At 38.9% G+C, this 18,908-nt stretch overlaps 1 protein-coding gene across 1 annotated transcript in view; it reads left to right on the plus strand.

The window, feature by feature from the left end:
- Positions 1-18,908, plus strand: part of Cyp4aa1 (Probable cytochrome P450 4aa1) — a 267,954-nt gene that overhangs the window by 212,920 nt on the left and 36,126 nt on the right. The window lies entirely within an intron of this gene.

Raw genomic sequence — 18,908 nt, forward strand, 5'->3', positions numbered from 1 at the left:
TCTTTAGGTATAACGGAATTCACTACTTCGCTAAGTGCATATCTCCAAGAAAACATGATACCAGTAGTGGCTTCAGTAAACCTTCTAACGTTGAATTTTCATTATCATGTTCCTTTCATCGTGTCACTAAAAATATCATTAGAAAAACAACGTATTATCCGTTACTCCTTCACTGCGAACCATGTGAGAGGCTTGTGCGTCCCTGTGAAGCAGATACCCGAGCCGCAAATGTAACCATATCGGCCAGGTTTTTCGGAAGTTAGAAGTGCGGAAGTCTAGGTGATTCACTGATATAGCCTTGTAGTAATACTTAACGTGGCTTAGCTGTGTTGATACTGCTACATGGCTGAAAGTAAAGGGAAACTACAGCCAAAACTAACTCCCGAGGACATGCAGATCTCTCTGTTCGAATATTGTACTGATGACGGCTTCCTCCCGCGTAAAATATTCCGGAGGTAAAATAGTCCAACATTCGGATCTCGTGGGGGGGGGAGTGGGGGGGGGGCTACACGAGAGAGGGGCAATCATAAGGAAGATGGATACTGACATTCTGCGAGTCGGAGCGTGAAATGTTAGAAGTTTGAATCACCGTGGTAGGTTAGAGAATCTGTTGATGCCTGTTGTTTAAAGGGGACTAATATCTAAAGTCATCGGCCCAGAGAAACTGTAAAGGGAGATGGAAATACTTAAGACAGACATAGTTGGTATAAGTGAAGTACGTTGGCAGGAAAAGCAGGAATTTTGGTCAGGTGACTACGGAATTATCAACACAAAATCACACAGGGGAAATGCAGGAGTTGGTTTAACAATGAATAAGGAAATAGGGCAACGGGTAAGCTATTGCGACCAGTACAGTGAAATGATTATATAATTATATTAACTTATGTTATTTTATTAATTAATTCCAACGACCAGAAGGCTGATATACAGGAATTGTACAATACAATTTGTGGTCAAGATAGACACCAAACCAATGCCCACCACAAGAGTGCAGGTCTATATTGAACCCTAGAAGGTATGACTCCATCGTCAGTCGTTTTTCCTCGGCTGCTTCGGTAGAACAATACTGATGCTTAGATCTTGTGGGTGTAGGATCGTTCCTTGTCACTTCATAGACCGATCGACAGCATTCAGGGGTTCAGAGGAGAGTATAACTACTTCAAATGAGGAGCAAAATGTGCTTACTAAGAACTTATTGAACGAAATCACGATAATTTCGGTTACTGAATAACCCTAAAAAAAAGAAATTAAATTTATCACAAAATATAATAAATCAGTTACATTGCATAACGTGAACGGCGAGAGTATCTTGAAATTATTTACATTAATTTCTTCCATGGCTTGAAAACGCAATATAAGATATGTGAACAGCAGAACCAGTAAGGTACAGAAAAACATGAAAATCGGCCAACATTGACCCAAGCAATAACTGAGAGACCCACATAATCCGTAGAAAATCTGGCCTACAACAAATAGGAGTCCAGATTTACATTTAATTAATGTTATCTACCAGTCGAATATCCTCTCGGATACCGGAACATCCCACGACGGGTCCTTAATCGAACCAAATTAACTATCAGTTGCTCTGACTAGGTTACGAAACATTATCTGAAAGCATGATGTTTGTTACAATTTAACAGCAATTATCTAAATCTGAAATAAATTCACACCATGTGTTGTCATCTCGTGACACCTTAAGTTATAGATAAAACCCGATGACGAAATATGGATCACCCCAAACAGATGTTCAGAATGAATCAACAACACTTGATCCGAGACGATCTTACGTTACATCGTTCTGAAGGAACAAAACTTCGAAATGCAGGGAAACATTAACTCACTATGTGTTTAGAGAAAACACCAAACACTGAAATTAAGTAAAAATGGTAAATCACTCGAAAAGTCTTCTTATTAAACCAACCTTCAGGTTAGGAGACACTTACGTCATTAAATTAGAAGTCCACAACATAAAAATATCAATATGAAATCTTTCCAATTCTATAAAACTACAACTACAATTACAAATCTGTCCACCTACACTTGTCCCCTTAAACTAAACTTCAAGTGATCGGTAGACCAACGTCTCGCCTAAGTAATGTAAATAACGTAAAATAAATAAAATATTTGTAGCAGCTGACGAATCGAAACCGCATTCGTGGTGTAAATCCCTTGATACAAAAGAAGAACTAAGTGTAACATACCGTACACCCGAACAATGAACCTCGAAGTAAAATAAAAACAATGTGAAATAGAAAATGAAACTTATTTGAGCTTGAACGCACGCGGCTAAGTAGTAGGGACCAGTCTCCATTAGCCAGGTTTCCACGTGGAAAAACCCTTACATTTAAGTCAATACAGATGCAATGCTATTATAGAAGCACTTTCCAGCTAGTAAAAGTTGTGTATACACGTACACGCGGCATCCCTAACCTATCGTTGAGCCATCGCTGTGGCATTTGCACATCACGGATAATGTTGGGTGAAATCGAAAATTTAAAACAATATCCGGACATTTAAATCTAATTCTCATTTAAATTCAAACAACATGGAGTGAAATTCGCTACAGAAATGAACTCTAATCTGGAATAATATTAACTATGTCCATTTCCTACGATAAAGTGTGAAATCGAAATTAAATAACGGATTCAGATAGTTAAATCTACAACTCCTTGAAATTTAAACACGTACAGTGAAGTCCATACAAAAAAAAATTCAAATCCCGTCTGATACTACGTGATACGAATGAAAACACTAATCACAACCACCACGATATTCGCAGCTTAGCCAAACTGTGAGGCTCCAAATAACCTGCAATGTCAGCACTCCAAATATGTGTCATTGTAAACTCTTCAGTGACGTAAACTTTCATCAACATACGCAGGGTAAACTCTCAATCTAGTAAGCTCACTTTCTCACCCTTAATGTTTCCAATTCGCGATGTTGTTCGTCTAGTAAATATACAGAGTAAAATTCAATTTCCAGTAAGCCAATACTGCCTCGACCGTGTGTAAGAATGTGTTTTGTTCGTGAAGTCGGTTATGACAAATGCACTTCGCTGGTATCAAATGGAATCTTCAATTTGACTTAACTGACTTTAATTGCATTCTTACATAAAATAAGAATCGTGGTAGAAAATCACTTGTACTTAAAATATGCGTTATAACGCCCTTACTTAGTTTTAATATCTCTTTCATTTTTCAATCGATCTGTTTAACATAATTCAGGATCTCTACAGGATGTTGCTGCTCTTATACAGCTAGTCTCGGAAATATTACACATCAACATACACACCCTGTCACAAAAATACCTCTCCATCAAACTACAGGGCCTTTTCTCTTTGGCATCCTGCTTAGAACTTCCCACTCAAATTTCCTCAAACTGCCTCAAACTTCCTTCCTAATTATTTATTATCATAAATATTTCATTCCTTATTTTCATCCATTTTTTCTTGATCTTGATCAATTTGTAAGTACAAGTCCTCCCATAACCAAACAACTTGATGATAATCTAAAAATAGCTTCTCTAAATTTTCCCAGACCTCAAGTGCAAAATAGCATGCCGTGATTCTACTACTCAAATACACAGTATCACGAAAATAAATGTCCAAATTCGAGAAATGATCTCACTTCACCGAATTTCACCATGAAACAACAAACCTCGCTCACAGAACTGGTGAATGCATTATTATTATTATCTCAATTTACTCTTAGCGTGAATATTATTATTATAATTATTATTATTATTATTATTATTATTATTATTAGTATTATTATTACACTTATAATTGTTATTTTTACTTCAGCATCATTACTACTTTTATCGGCGTGAACATATTTAGCTGATTTTTATTGCAATATTTAATTTCACATTCGAAGAAAATTGACACAGTTTACGCGCCTCGTGGCCACGAAATGACCGAAAATCGCACCTACAGTGTTTCCTGGTACACTTCCTACGGCCATGACACAAAATCATCATCGCAACAAACATAATTCTACTAACTAATTTAAGAGGACAAGCATTTACATTTCTAAATACAAATACATAATATTGGAATAAGACAGACCTGTAATTGTGCTGATTGATGTGGCGTCATTTTGGCTGCATTTAGCAAGCCAGCAACCTCCGATACTTAGTGCCTCATAATGATAGGTGGCATTCTTCACATAAATACTAACTTATCAATTACACTGACACTGCACTTGTCTTGATGCAACACAAATTAAATTTCCTGAGCCAGAACTAACATAATAACAGATTTTATTATGCACGTAACACAAAATGGACCACACCGCTCCGTTCTCGAGCAGCCAACTGATGGAAATTGTAGAAAGGTCCTACCCCTTGCCAAATGTTTAACAAATAATACCGTTTGGGCGATGATACTATCTCTGACAAGAAACCAACTGTTCTCCCTTAGAGATTGTCAAAGGAACCCTCGCAGAAGTTCATGAATCCTACAAATAGCCACTATGATATTCCCACCTACCAGGATGAATGTTGTAAATAAAATGTTTTGAATGTCAAAGTCATCTCTCTTCCTCCTCAACACATTATAAGATTTCCATCTCTCAAGCCAACTGCCTTTTGAGATTTCTGAGTCTATTTTCTAACCCCTTTCAATGACTAGGTTCACTGCTTGGTGTAGACTGTCGCAGGTCCACCCTCTTGAACTGCTTGATTAGGAGTGGGTTCTCTCTCTCGTGGAAGGGGGAGTATTTATACGAAATTTAGTGACGCGAGACAACGGGTCCCCTTGTTGTGCAATCTCATCCCAACTTTTCTGAAACTCACACCAGAGATTCCGCTTATTTTCCCGATCACAATGGTGTGTTCGTTGATTTTTCCTGCTTATTTCACGGGCGTTCATTAATTAATTCCGTGAGTGATTTTCCCACGTCTTCTGGATGGATGACCGTTTCTCGTGTCGTTTCCCCTCTGGCGATAGACAGCAGAACTTCTCTCTGGGCTTAATTAATTATATTTATCCCTGTGAAGTAAGCTTTATCAAGGGATTCCAAAACTTCGTATTAATTAATTCCTCTCTAATGACATTGCCGAAATATCTCTCAATAGGGGTTATTAGCCAAAAATGTATCATCAACTTCCGAAGTCTTCCGAAATGTTCCGTTCTTGCTCGATACTTTGGTCACCTCCCGCCGTGAATAACAAGCAAGGCACATCAGGCTGGCTATTTACAAAAAATGGATGCACGCATTTCCCTCACGCAGCTGGCGCTACATAGCCGCGCAGTGGACTTCTGTAATATAGAATGATGGGCTCAATATGTCTACTAGTTCCGCGAATGATGAAATGAAATTATTTATGGCTTTTAGTGCCGGGAGTGTCCGAGGACATGTTCGGCTCGCCAGGTGAAGGTCTTTTGATTTGACTCCCGTAGGCGACCTGCGAGTCGTAATGAGGGTGAGATGATGATGAAGACAACACATACATCCAGCCCCCGTGCTAGCGAAATTAACCAATGATGTTTAAAATTCACGACCCTGCCGGGAATCGAACCCGGGGCCCCTATGACCAAAGGCCAGCACGCTAACCATTTAGCCGGACCGCGGATGATGAAGATATCGTAATAATATATGAAGAGATAGAAGATTTAATACAATATGTAAACCGTGACGATAATTTAATTGTGATGGAAGACTGGAATGCAGTGGTAGGACAAATAAGAGAACGTAATGCGACAGGAGAATGCGATTGGTACAAAGGAATGAAAGAGGAAGTCAGATGGTTGAATTCTGCAACGGTCATAGTTTAATCTTTGCTAATACTTGGTTTAAACATAGAAAACTCCACAAACGAAGACTGTATACATGGACGAGACGTGAGGACACTGATCAGGCAGAGATTCAGAAACAAGCTGTTGGATTGCAAGACATTCCAGGAGCAAGAGCAGACGTGGACACTCACCACAACTTGTTGGTCATGAAATGCCATCTGGTGTTGAAGAAATTGAAGGAAAGGACGAATGCAAGGAGATGGGATGTACACAAGTTGTAATAAATGAGTCCGAGATATTGTTTTAAGGAACATGTTGCAACAAGACTAAATGAAACGGCTGAAGGAAACACAATAGCTGATGAATAGACAGTCGTGAAGAATGAGCTCAGTAGGGCTGCTGAAGAAACGTTAAGAAGAGAGGAAAGATAAACTAAGGATCAGTGGATAACTCAGGAGATAGTAGAGCTGATTGATGAACGACTAAATTACAAGAATGCAAAAAATGAGGAAGGCAGAAAAGAATATAGGCGATTAAAAATGAATTAGATAGAAAGTGCAGGACGGCTAAGGAAGAAGGTTTGAAAGAAAAGTGCCAGGATGTTGAAGGTTGGAAAGTTCTATGTAAATGCTACATATAGAAAAAACAAGCAAACCTTTGCAGAAAGGAAAACTACGTATATGAATATTAAGAGTTCAGATGAAAAACCACTTTTAAGGAAAGCATGCGAGGTAATGATGGCAGGAACATCTCCAACAGTTGTATCGTATCAAGGTAAAGACGTAGATGATTTAGTTCTAGAACAAGAAGAGGCTGTTCATGCTAATGAAATGAGAGACCAAATTTTGACGTCAGAACTCGACAGAGCGTTGAGTAACCTAAATAGGAGCAAGGCAACTGGAATTGATGACGTTCCCTGTGAAATACTGATAGCCTTAGGAGAAACAAGCATGGCGAGTTTATTCATGTTATTGTGTAACTAGCGAATGTACCCGTGCTTCGCTACGGTATACTACATTGTATTCGAATATCGAAGTAAATAGTGAACATGCAGTAAATAAGATTGTTTTAAAATTGCATGTCTCTTAGCGTTATCCGAGAAAGAGCATGGGGAGGTCCCCGTACGTTGTTTCCAATGTAAAGTGTTTGTTATGGATTTGTGATATAACGGCAGGCTCACTTGCCTACTGCCATTCACAATCGAGTTGGGAAGTTTACATTATAATTGCAGGCCCCATTGCCTACTACGCGGACAGAATCGATTTGGGGAGTTTTCGTTAAAATGGCAGCCCCACTTTCCTACTTCCAGACAGATTACAGTTGAGGAGTTTCTATTATAATGGCAGGCAATTACCCTACTATCACTCGAAATTGAGTTGTGCAGTTATCATTATAATGCCAGGCCCATTTTCCTACTTCCAGCCAGCTTACTGCCAGTCACACCAAGTTGGTGAGTTTCCATCAAAATAGCAGGCCACTATGCCTAATGCCAGTCACATTTTAGATGAGGACATTTCTTTATAATGGCGGGCACCCTTGCCTACTGCCAAACACAATCGGGTAGGGGAGTTTTAAACAAAACTGCATGCTCACTTGCCTTCTGCAAGTCAAATCGAGAAGTGAACTATTCATTACAATTGTAGGCCTTCCTTACTAATGACAGTTACACAGAAGTTGGAGAAGGAACCCTTTCATACTGCCAGTCAATCGCTACAATCGACATCAGTGAATATATATATATATATATATATATATATATATATAGATCGACATACGAAAGTATATGCGTGTTTACAATACTGAAGACCTTCATTTACAGATTAAATGCTACAAAACGTACGTCATATCGACAAAGGATTATACCAAAAGACACGCCGGATTTAGTGGCCTAAATGGCTGGTCCTATGATATGTCATCTATTCTTGGGTCAGATTGAGTTAGAAACATGGAACAGGGTAACGTTTTTGTAAGATTATCTCACATTACATTACTTTTCGGATAATTATGTAACAGCTACATACATAGCATTTGGCTCACATATGGCTACTGGGTGGGCCAATTTTCGTAAAGAGTTTGATGATTCTGTATTTCATATAAGTAACCGAAAGTATGAATTATGCATGTGAAAATTCGAAATTGACTTAACATCGATTAATAGAGACAAATCAAACGTAAAAGGGATACAGATACGGCAAAAAGTCATAAGACCAAGGTTGTAGACCATTCCAAATTGAACGGAGATTGTGCAATCTGTTATGTGATAGGAATTTCCGAAGGTCTGCACCATAATTAAAATTGCCTGCATATTTCGATATTCTTCGGGGATAAAAAGTGAAAAATTTAATGATCTTGGATGTTTTCCGTTCGTTACAGGCTAAAACGTATAATTTTGTGAAATTTCAATTATCTTCCTTTCCTTCTGGCAGATTATGCCGCAATCTGGATTTTGGGCGAGGCGGGTAAAAATTAGGACTTTCAGGAAACTAAACCAAAAATTATGAAGATGGTCATTATTACCCCTTAAACGGAAAGCTGTACGTAAGTTTCGCCAAAATAGTCAATGTAGAGGCACATAGTAGTTACGATTTGATTTATATAGGCCTAGATAAGGAATCTGCTCCATGTAAAACACCTTTTGGGCTATGTCCGCTGGACTTAACCTGCAAAAGTTACCATTCATGATATCTCCCTTATTAATACTCCTGACGAAAAAATGTACGTGAAAAAAAAGGTTTAGAGATGGAATTCTATCACGTTTGGTCGATTTCCAGTCAGGTTGGTCTTGTTCTGTATATATTGTGGAAGAGTAAAATCACCATTTGTGTTCCCTATAAACCGCCAGTCCATTCCGGAACATGAAATGTTATTTACGTTTAAAACCTACCTTTGGACAGGTGGATGCTAAATATAAATTTTGGTTCGAATGTCTTCAGTAGTTTTCAAGTTGTAAGGAATACGCTTTACACGCACCCGCTCGTGAGTCAAGTCCGATTGGACTTGTACAGAAAAACGGCCCGTTAATGATATCTCCCTTATTAATCCTCGTATCGAAATGATGCACATGAGAAAAAAGGTTTAGAAATTAATTTCTACCAAGGTAAGTAGATTTCCATTAAGTTTGGTTGTGTATATTTTGTGGAAGTGCAATCACTGTTTCGGTTTCGTATAAACCCCCAGTCAGTTCAGGGATTTAGAAACAATATTTGCCCTAAAACCTATCAAGGACAGGTGTATTCTAAATATGAGTCTTGGTGGAAATACATCCACTAGTTTGTAGCACTCGCGTACATACGACGTAATTAAGGAAGAAAATAATACAGTTAAGAAACTTGAAAGTAACAGAAAATGGATTATAACTGAGGACAGTCGGATAACGACAAATATGTAAATGCCAAGTGAATGTATTGGAAAATCAAATGCCCCTCAATAAATTATGCTAGTGTGAGTTATGGATATAATAAAGCGGGAACAGAGGAGAAATTTAGGTCCAGTGATTCCTAGGTAAACAAATAATAAGAAGATGACTAATGGTGTTATTATTTAATCTATTCGAGGGCGGTTATAACATCCAACGATATACTGCCAATATCCCGCAGATAGGCCGATTGACGCCTCTCTTGCCTTCTACCTAAGGAACAACCACGAATGTAAAAGCATGATGAGGAAAATGGCAATACGTTACTTCCCTGCTGGCATGCAGTCAGAGACGTTGCCATGGTAACCTGTAGGTTCGTTGTCGGTCTGTCGGTCACTCAATGCAGAGCATGATACCAGCGGAAAATTGTAAATTTCTCCGTCATGTGAAGAGAAAGGTAAATTATGAACATTACGAAAGTTGTTTATAATGAAGAGACGTTTCACGTACGGTAAACGAAGTTTACAGAAAATCAATAGTATAAGAGAAAATGGGGAAAACCATTCTGGCTTTCCTATAAACCCCCGTCTATTCAAAGATTTTAAAATGATATGCATATGGAAACCTTCCCCGGGATGAGTATACTCTAAATATGAAGTTTGGTTGAGATCTATCCGGCCGTTTCGACGTGATGGTGGAAAAACCATTCAGGTTTTCCCATAAACCCCCGTGTATTCAAAGGTTTTAAAATGATATGTATATCGAAACCTTCCCCGGGATGAGTATACTCTAAATATGAAGTTTGGTTGAGATTTATCCAGCCGTTTCGACGTGATGGTGGAACAGACAAACAGACAAACAAACAGACACGAAACGTAAAAACCACCGATTCGGTCTTGAGTTGACCTAAAACGGATAAATATCTGAAAAATTGGCAAAACAAAAGAAATTACAGACAGCGGACCCCCTACAATTTTATTTATATAGATTTTAGGTAATAAAGGGACACCAGTAGGAATACTGCATTTTGATGCTTGATTCTTGATTAGTTTATAGATACAAATAAGATATTTGTTACTGAGATCTGTTACAGAATAAAACTGAACTAAGTAGATTACTGGTACAGTACTTCATTTTACTTCATTTTTAAATGTACAGTTGCCCAAAAAGAATGAGTGTATGGTATTGTATTAGTTCCTTGCAGGTTCACTTTCCTCAGAAACAATTAAACCAATAGATATAATATTTGTTGTGGGTATCCACAGGGTGTGTATCTACATGGAAGGTGAATTATATTTTGATAATAATTAAAATTAGGTCTGATAATATATTAAATGCAAGGAACATACATGATACCATGTTCTCTCTCTTTTCTTTTTTTAGCAATTATACACAACACATAAACTCTGTAAAGGATGCAAATCAATAAGATAATCTTGACACCTGATAATAGCAATTTAGAAGGAAAATAGGAATAAACTATGTTCATTACTAAGTTACAAAGGATGTTAATGTTTTAGATTAAAACACATCCAAAAATCAGAATTATTGACTATCACAATTGTAGTTTTACAATGATAATCAATGTTAAATTGCTTAAAGTTATTACATTGCTGCAGACATTTTTAAAAAACATTTACAGTTACCAGTATATAATATACTAGCAAATGTACCCGTGCTTCGCTACGGTATTCTACATTGTATTTGAATATCGAAGTAAATAGTGTACATGCAGTAAATAAGATTGTTTTAAAATTGCATGTCTCTTAGCGTTATCCGAGAAACAGCACAGAGAGGTCCCCGTACGTTGTTTCCATTGTAAAGTGTTTGTTACGGATTTGTGATATAACGGCAGGCTCACTTGCCTACTGCCATTCACAATCGAGTTGGGAAGATTACATTATAACTGCAGGCCCCATTGCCTACTACGCGGACAGAATCGATTTGGGGAGTTTTCGTTAAAATGGCAGCCCACTTTCCTACTTCCAGACAGATTACAGTTGAGGAGTTTCTATTATAATGGTAGGCAATTACCCTACTATCACTCGAAATTGAGTTGTGGAGTTATCATTATAATGCCAGGCCCATTTTGCTACTGCCAGCCAGCTTACTGCCAGTCACACCAAGTTGGTGAGTTTCCATCAAAATAGCAGGCCACTATGCCTAATGCCAGTCACATTTTAGATGAGGACATTTCTTTATAATTGCGGGCACCCTTGCCTACTGCCAAACACAATCGGGTAGGGGAGTTTTAAGAAAAACTGCATGCTCACTTGCCTTCTGCAAGTCAAATCGAGAAGAGAACTATTCATTACAATTGTAGGCCTTCCTTACTAATGACAGTTACACAGGAGTTGGAGAAGGAACCCTTTCATACTGCCAGTCAAAGTCGGTGTGGGGAGTACTGATTACAATATCAGACCCACCCTTTCTCGATCGCTAAAAATCGACATCAGTGAATATATATAGATCGACATACGAAAGTATATGCGTGTTTACAATATTGAAGACCTTCATTTACAGATTAACTGCTACAAAACGTACGTCATATCGACAAAGGATCATACCATAAGACACGCCGGATTTAGTGGCCTAAATGGCTGGTCCTATGATATGTCATCTATTCTTGGGTCAGATTGAGTTAGAAACGTGGAACAGGGTAAAGGTTTTGTAAGATTATCTCACATTACATTACTTTTCGGATAATTATGTGACAGCTACATACATAGGATTTAGCTCACATATGGCTACTGGGTGGGCCAATTTTCGTGAAGAGTTTGATGATTCTGTATTTCATATAAGTAAATGAAAGTATGAATTATACATGTGAAAATTCCAAATTGACTTAACATCGATTAGTAGAGACAAATCAAACGTAAAAGGGATACAGATACGGCAAAAAGTCATAAGACCAAGGTTGTAGATCATTCCAAATTGAACGGAGATTGTGCAATCCGTTATGTGATAGGAATTTCCGAAGGTCTGCACCATCATTAAAATTGCCTGCACCTTTCGATATTCTTCGGGGATAAAAAGTGAAAAATTTAATGATTTAGGATATTTTCCGTTCGTTACAGGCTAAAACGTATAATTTTGTGAAATTTCAACTATCTTCTTTTTCTTCTGGCAGATTATACCTCAATCTGGATTTTGGGTGAGGCGGGTAAATATTGGGACCTTCATGAAAATAAACCAAAAATTATGGACATGGTCATTATTACCCCTTAAACGGAAAGCTGTACGCAAATTTCGCCAAAATAGTCAGTGTAGAGGCACACAGTCGTTACGATTTGATTTATATAGATAAGGAATCTGCTCCATGTAAAACACCTTTTGGGCTATGTCCGCTGGACTTAACCTGCAAAAGTGACCATTCATGATATCTCCCTTATTAATCCTCCTGACGAAAAAATGTACGTGAAAAAAAAGGTTTAGAGGTGGAATTCCATCACGTTTGGTCGATTTCCAGTCAGGTTGGTCTTGTTCTGTATATATTGTGGAAGAGTAAAATCACCATTTGTGTTCCCTATAAACAGCCAGTCCATTCCGGAACATGAAATGTTATTTGCGTTTAAAACCTACCTTTGGACAGGTGGATGCTAAATATAAATTTTGGTTCGAATGTCTTCAGTAGTTTTCAAGTTGTAAGGAATACGCTTTACACGCACCCGCTCGTGAGTCAAGTCCGATTGGACTTGTACAGAAAAACGGCCCGTTAATGATATCTCCCTTATTAATCCTCGTATCGAAATGATGCACATGAGAAAAAAGGTTTAGAAATTAATTTCTACCAAGGTAGGTAGATTTCCATTAAGTTTGGTTGTGTATATTTTGTGGAAGTGCAAAATCACTGTTTCGGTTTCGTATAAACCCCCAGTCAGTTCAGGGATTTAGAAACAATATTTGCCCTAAAACCTGTCAAGGACAGGTGTATTCTAAATATGAGTCTTGGTGGAAATACATCCAGTAGTTTGTAGCACTCGCGTACATACGACGTAATTAAGGAAGAAAATAACTTAATACAGTTAAGAAAGTTGAAAGTAATAGAAAATGGATTATAACTGAGGACAGCCGGATAACGACAAATATGTAAATGCCAAGTGAATGTATTGGAAAATCAAATGCCCCTCAATAAATTATGCTAGTGTGAATTATGGATATAATAAAGCGGTAACAGAGGAGAAATCTAGGTCTAGTGATTCTTAGGTAAACAAATAATAAGAAGATGATTAATGGTGTTATTACTTAATCTATTCGAGGGCGGTTATAACATCCAACGATATTCCGCCAATATCCCGCAGATAGGCCGATTGACTCCTCTCTTGCTTTCTACCCAAGGAACAGCAACGAATTTAAAAGCTTGATGAGGAAAATGGCAATACGTTACTTCCCTGCTGGCATGCAGTCAGAGACGTTGCCATGGTAACCTGTAGGTTCGTTGTCGGTCTGTCGGTCACTCAATGCAGAGCATGATACCAGCGGAAAATTGTAAATTTCTCCGTCATGTGAAGAGTAAGGTAAATTATGAACATAACGAAAGTTGTTTATAATGAAGAGACGTTTCACGTACGGTAAACGAAGTTTACAGAAAATCAATAGTATAAGAGAAAATGGAGGAAAACCATTCTGATTTTCCTATAAACCCCCGTCTATTCAATGATTTTAAAATGATATGCATATGGAAACCTTCCCCGGGATGAGTATACTCTAAATATGAAGTTTGGTTGAGATCTATCCAGCCGTTTCGAAGTGATGGTGGAAAAACCATTCAGGTTTTCCTATAAACCCCCGTGTATTCAAAGATTTTAAAATAATATGCATATCGAAACCTTCCCCGGGATGAGTATACTCTAAATATGAAGTTTGGTTGAGATATATCGAGCCGTTTCGACGTGATGGTGGAACAGACAAACAGACAGACAAACAGACACGAAACGTAAAAACCACCGATTCGGTCTTGAGTTGACCTAAAACGGATAAATATCTGAAAAATTGGCAAAACAAAAGAAATTACAGACAGCGGACCCCCTACAATTTTATTTATATAGATATAGTATGTATAATACAGAAGAATTGCTATCCGATTTTCGGCAGAATGTTTTTGTACCTATTCCCAAGAAAGCCGGTGCTGACAAGTGTAAAAACTACTGCGCCATCCGTTTAGTAACTAACACCTTCGAAATGTTAACACGTATTATTAACAGAAGAATGGAAAGATAAGTTGAAACCCAGGTGGGAAAAGATCACTTTGGCTTCAAAAGTAATGTAGGAACACGTGAAGCAATCCTCACTTTACGTCTGTTCTTAAGGTATCGAAGTAAGAAGGACAAGGCGTTCATAGATCTGGAAAAGGCATTCGATAATGTTGGTTGGACCAAGCTATTTGAGGTTCTGAAGGTGATCGGGATCAGATACCGAGAAGGAAGAATTATCTATAATCTGTATTAAAAAAAACTGTCTACAGTGATAAGAATCGAGGGCTTTGAAAAAGCAGCAGCTATCCAGGATGGAGTGAGGCAAGGCCGCAGTTTGTCCCCACTCCTTTTCAGTAATGAAATGGCATATGGTTTTTAGTGCCGCGAGTGTCCGAGAACATGTTCGGCTCGCCTGGTGCAGGTCTTTTGATTTGACGCCCGTAGTCAACCTGCGCGTTGTGATGAGGATGAAAGGATGATGAAGACGGAATATACACCCAGCCCCCGCGGCAGCGGAATTAACCAATGATAGTTACAATTCCCGACCTGCCGGGGGTCGAACCCGGCAACCCTGTCACCAAAGGCCAGCACGCTAATATTTAGCCTTGGAGCCGGACTCTTTTTCAGTGTTTATAAAGAGCAGGCTGTAAAGGAAATCAAAGAGGAATTTGGAAAGTGAATCACAATCCGAGGAGAGGAATCAAAACTTTGAAATTTTCCGATGGCATTGTTATTTTATCTGAGACTGAAGCAGATCTGGAGAAATTCCTGAATGGTATGGACAGATTCTTGGAGAAGGAGTACAAGTTGAAAATGAATAAGTCCAGAACAAAGGTAACGGAGTGCAGTCGAACGAAGTCAGGTGATGCAAGAAATATTGTCGGGCCTATGACAAAACCACCAAAGTGACTAGGCTCTTCCCAGCCATTATTTTCCTTAACAATGGTCACGCCTCCCATCCACATATTGATATGCAGTCCACCAGAACAAATTTCCTTAAGTACATTTTCTTGCGCTAATATGTAAAGGAAAATAAATCTTACCGTTCCGTACTGTACGAATGTATGTTTGCATGACATATTTACCTGCTCCTAGACTATCATGTATTTAAAGTTCATTTTCCTTTACACACGCACATAGAAGAATGAACTCAACGAAAATTGTTCGGATGGACTGCATATCAATATGTGGCTCGGATGGGTTACCAGTCTTAAGTAAAATAATGGAGAGGAAGAGCTTTTGGCATAGGAGGAACGATATTAGATCAGGAAATGGAATCTTAAAAGAAGTAGATAAATATTGTTACTTGGGTAGGTAGTAAAATAAATAACTGTGGCAGAAGTAAGGAAGACACAAAATGCACACTAACACAAGCAAGGAAGCCCTTTCTTATAAAAATAAATTTGCTCACTTCGGAAATTAATATAGAAATTAGAAAGGTGCTTTTGAAGACTTTCGAATGGAGCGTGGCATTGTATGGAAGTGAAACACTAATGATAACTGGCTCAGAAAGAAATATAGTAGAAACTTTTGAAATGTGATGTTACAGAAGATTGTTGAAAGTGAGATGGATTGATCGAATCATGAATGAAAAGATACTGAATCGAATTGATGAGAGGAGATCGATTTGGCTAATTTTGACGAAAAGAAGTGATATAATGATAGCACACATCTTAAGACACTCATGACTTGTTCAGTTGGTTTATGAGGGAAGTGTTGGCGGTAAGAACGTTAGACCAATTTATGAATTTGACAAGCAAGTTAGAGCAGACTAGCTGGTGTACCCGTGCTTCGTTACGGAATTCTACGTTGTATACAGAATCCTAGATGAAGTCTTGTACACATTGTGAATAAGATTTTATTAAATTGCTTAATAACAAAGTTATTTAAAAAATACATTTTATGCGCCTTCCCCTATACTTTTATTTCATCCAGAGTGGATCAAGTTATTTATAGTCTAGACTGGAGTGCTTTATTCCCAGATTTTACATACGGATTTTCATTAAATTCTGTTCTACTTTTTTCTCGTGGCTCCGCATTTATATGCACTTGGCTACAAAAATCGAAATTCATTAATATCTCTGTTATAGCCGGTACGGTAAGAATGTATCAGACATAAATGATCGGAAATTTAATTCCATTCAACATTAGTTATGAAGAATTTATCGACAGGGCCATTAATAACATAGATTTTTAAGAATTCAATTTTAGGTCTTCCCCTAAACTACCATTTAACTCAGCGTGAATAAAATTATTTATAGCCTCAATTTGTAGTGCATCTTTCCCCGACTTTACATACCGATTTTCATTAAATTCTCTTCACCAATTTTCTCGTGATTCCCGTACATACATGCATACAGAAAGACAGACAGGAATGACGGAAAATTAAAACGTGCATTTCCTTCTTACTGTGGGCACGACCGATACAGAAATACCATTCTTTCTAAATTCTGAGAAATGTACAGACAATTGTTATTTTAGATGTATAGATAGATGCAAGATGTAGTACACTTATATTCATAAAAACCAGAACACCTTGAAAGACTAGAGATAGGAAGTTCATATTCACAGGACGTGTGCATTAGTACGTTCTGAAGAAATGATTAGCATTTGAACTATGTCGGCCCTCAGGTTCAAGGTCCACGTCGATACCTCGGCTCACAAGAATCGACTGGTAAAATGTGCCTGTGGTTGTCGTTGTCGCCATAAACCGAAGGTAATGGATAAGTGTGACTTTAGCAGACGTGCAAGATGCCTCGCAGACGTATGCGAGAATCGTACCGTCAAATGAGTTTGTTTGAAAGAGGGCGCATTATTGGCATGAGAGAACGTGATGCATCCATCCGGAAAGTTGCTGCTCGTCTGGAACTACGTGTGTCGGCAGTGCAACTGTACAGAATGGTTCACAGAAGGCCGTAGAACACGACGAGATGGGTCTGGTCGCACCACCCAGACCACCCGCCGAGAAGATCGACACCTCACCCGAATGGCATTGAGGGTCAGATCTGCGCCCTCTCGGCTCTGGCGCAACAATGGAACAGTGTAACCTATCGTACACTATCAGGAGTGACAATCCGTCGCCGTTTATTACAATTTGGGTTACCAGCGCGTCGTCCACTTCTCCGCCTACCTTTGACTAACGTGCATAAACATGCTAGACAGCAATGGTGTGTGGAACGACGTTACTGGGAACAGGAATGGCAGCAGACAGGGTTTTCGGACGAATCCAGGTTCTGTTTGTTTGTAAAGGATGGCCGCATTTTTGTTCGCCGCGGACAGGGGGAGAGGCATCACATTGATTGCATTCGCATAAGACATACATCGAAAACTCAAGGCCTTATGGTATGGGGTGCTATTGGGTACAACCACAAATCACATTTGGTACGTGTCCAGGCACTGTGACCAGTTTGACCAACGTGAATGACATCCTGCGACCCGTTGCCGTACGCTTTCTGCACGACACCCCAGACGCCATATTTCAGCAAAACAATGCGCGACCACATGTTGCTGCACGAACACGTGCATTCTTGTTGTCACAGGATGCCAGACTGTTGCCCTGGCCCGCCCGATCACCGGACTTGTCGCCAATTGAAAATGTGTGGGATATGGTGAAACGACGGGTGCAGCGCTGTGACCCAATGCCAACCACCAAAGATGAACTGTGGAACCAGGTGAATGCAGCATGGATGGCTATACCCCAGGACGTCATTCGCGTCTTATACGCGTCGATGCTATCACGCATGGAGCAAGTTATCAGTGCCCATGAAGGACCCAGTGCCTACTAGGCAACAGAACACATGCTGAACCTAGGTGACCGAAATGCTAATCGTTTATGCAGAACATACTAATGAATGTGTGCTGTGAATATGAACTTCCTGTCTCTAGTCTTTCAAGGTGTTCTGTTTTTATGAACATGAGTGTAGTTACGTAGAAATGAAAAGATTAGCACAGGATAGGGTGGCATGGAGAGCAGCACGAAACCAGTCTATGGACCGATGATTCAAACATCACCACCACCTGTAACTATACATAATAATAACAATAATAATAATAATAATAATAATAATAATAATAATAATAATAATAATGATAATTTCTGGGACCTACTGGATGAAAAATTAAACAAAATCCCCAAACACCATGTCAAGCTTCTTTTGAGTGACTTCAATGCCCAACTAGGTCTGAACAGATGTACAAGAAAGTTATAGGAAATTACCCTTCTCACAAAAGAACTAATCCCAACGGCAAAAGACTGGTGCCCATTTGCGAAAATCACAACCTGCAGGTCATATCGACCCACTTTCGCCATCTACCCAGAAAGCAAATGACTTGGCATTTTCCCGTCCAAGCTCTCGGAGAGTTCCAAATTGATCATGTTGCAATCTCCAGGAGAAACAGCCCTGAGATTATCAATGTCAAGGTAAAGAAAGGCATCAATGTGGCCTCAGATCATTATATGTCTCTTATCAAATTCAAACCAATTCCCGCAAACACAAGGAAGACAACCAAACAGATCACACGCTTCGACAATGACAAACTTCGGCAAAAGGTCGAGGAGTTCCAGGAGAAGGCTAGACCAAATGACTGTGACTTTAACAACGTCAAAAGTCTCCTTGTTGAG

This window comes from Anabrus simplex, chromosome 2, assembly GCF_040414725.1.
Source record: "Anabrus simplex isolate iqAnaSimp1 chromosome 2, ASM4041472v1, whole genome shotgun sequence".
NCBI lineage: Eukaryota > Metazoa > Arthropoda > Insecta > Orthoptera > Tettigoniidae > Anabrus > Anabrus simplex.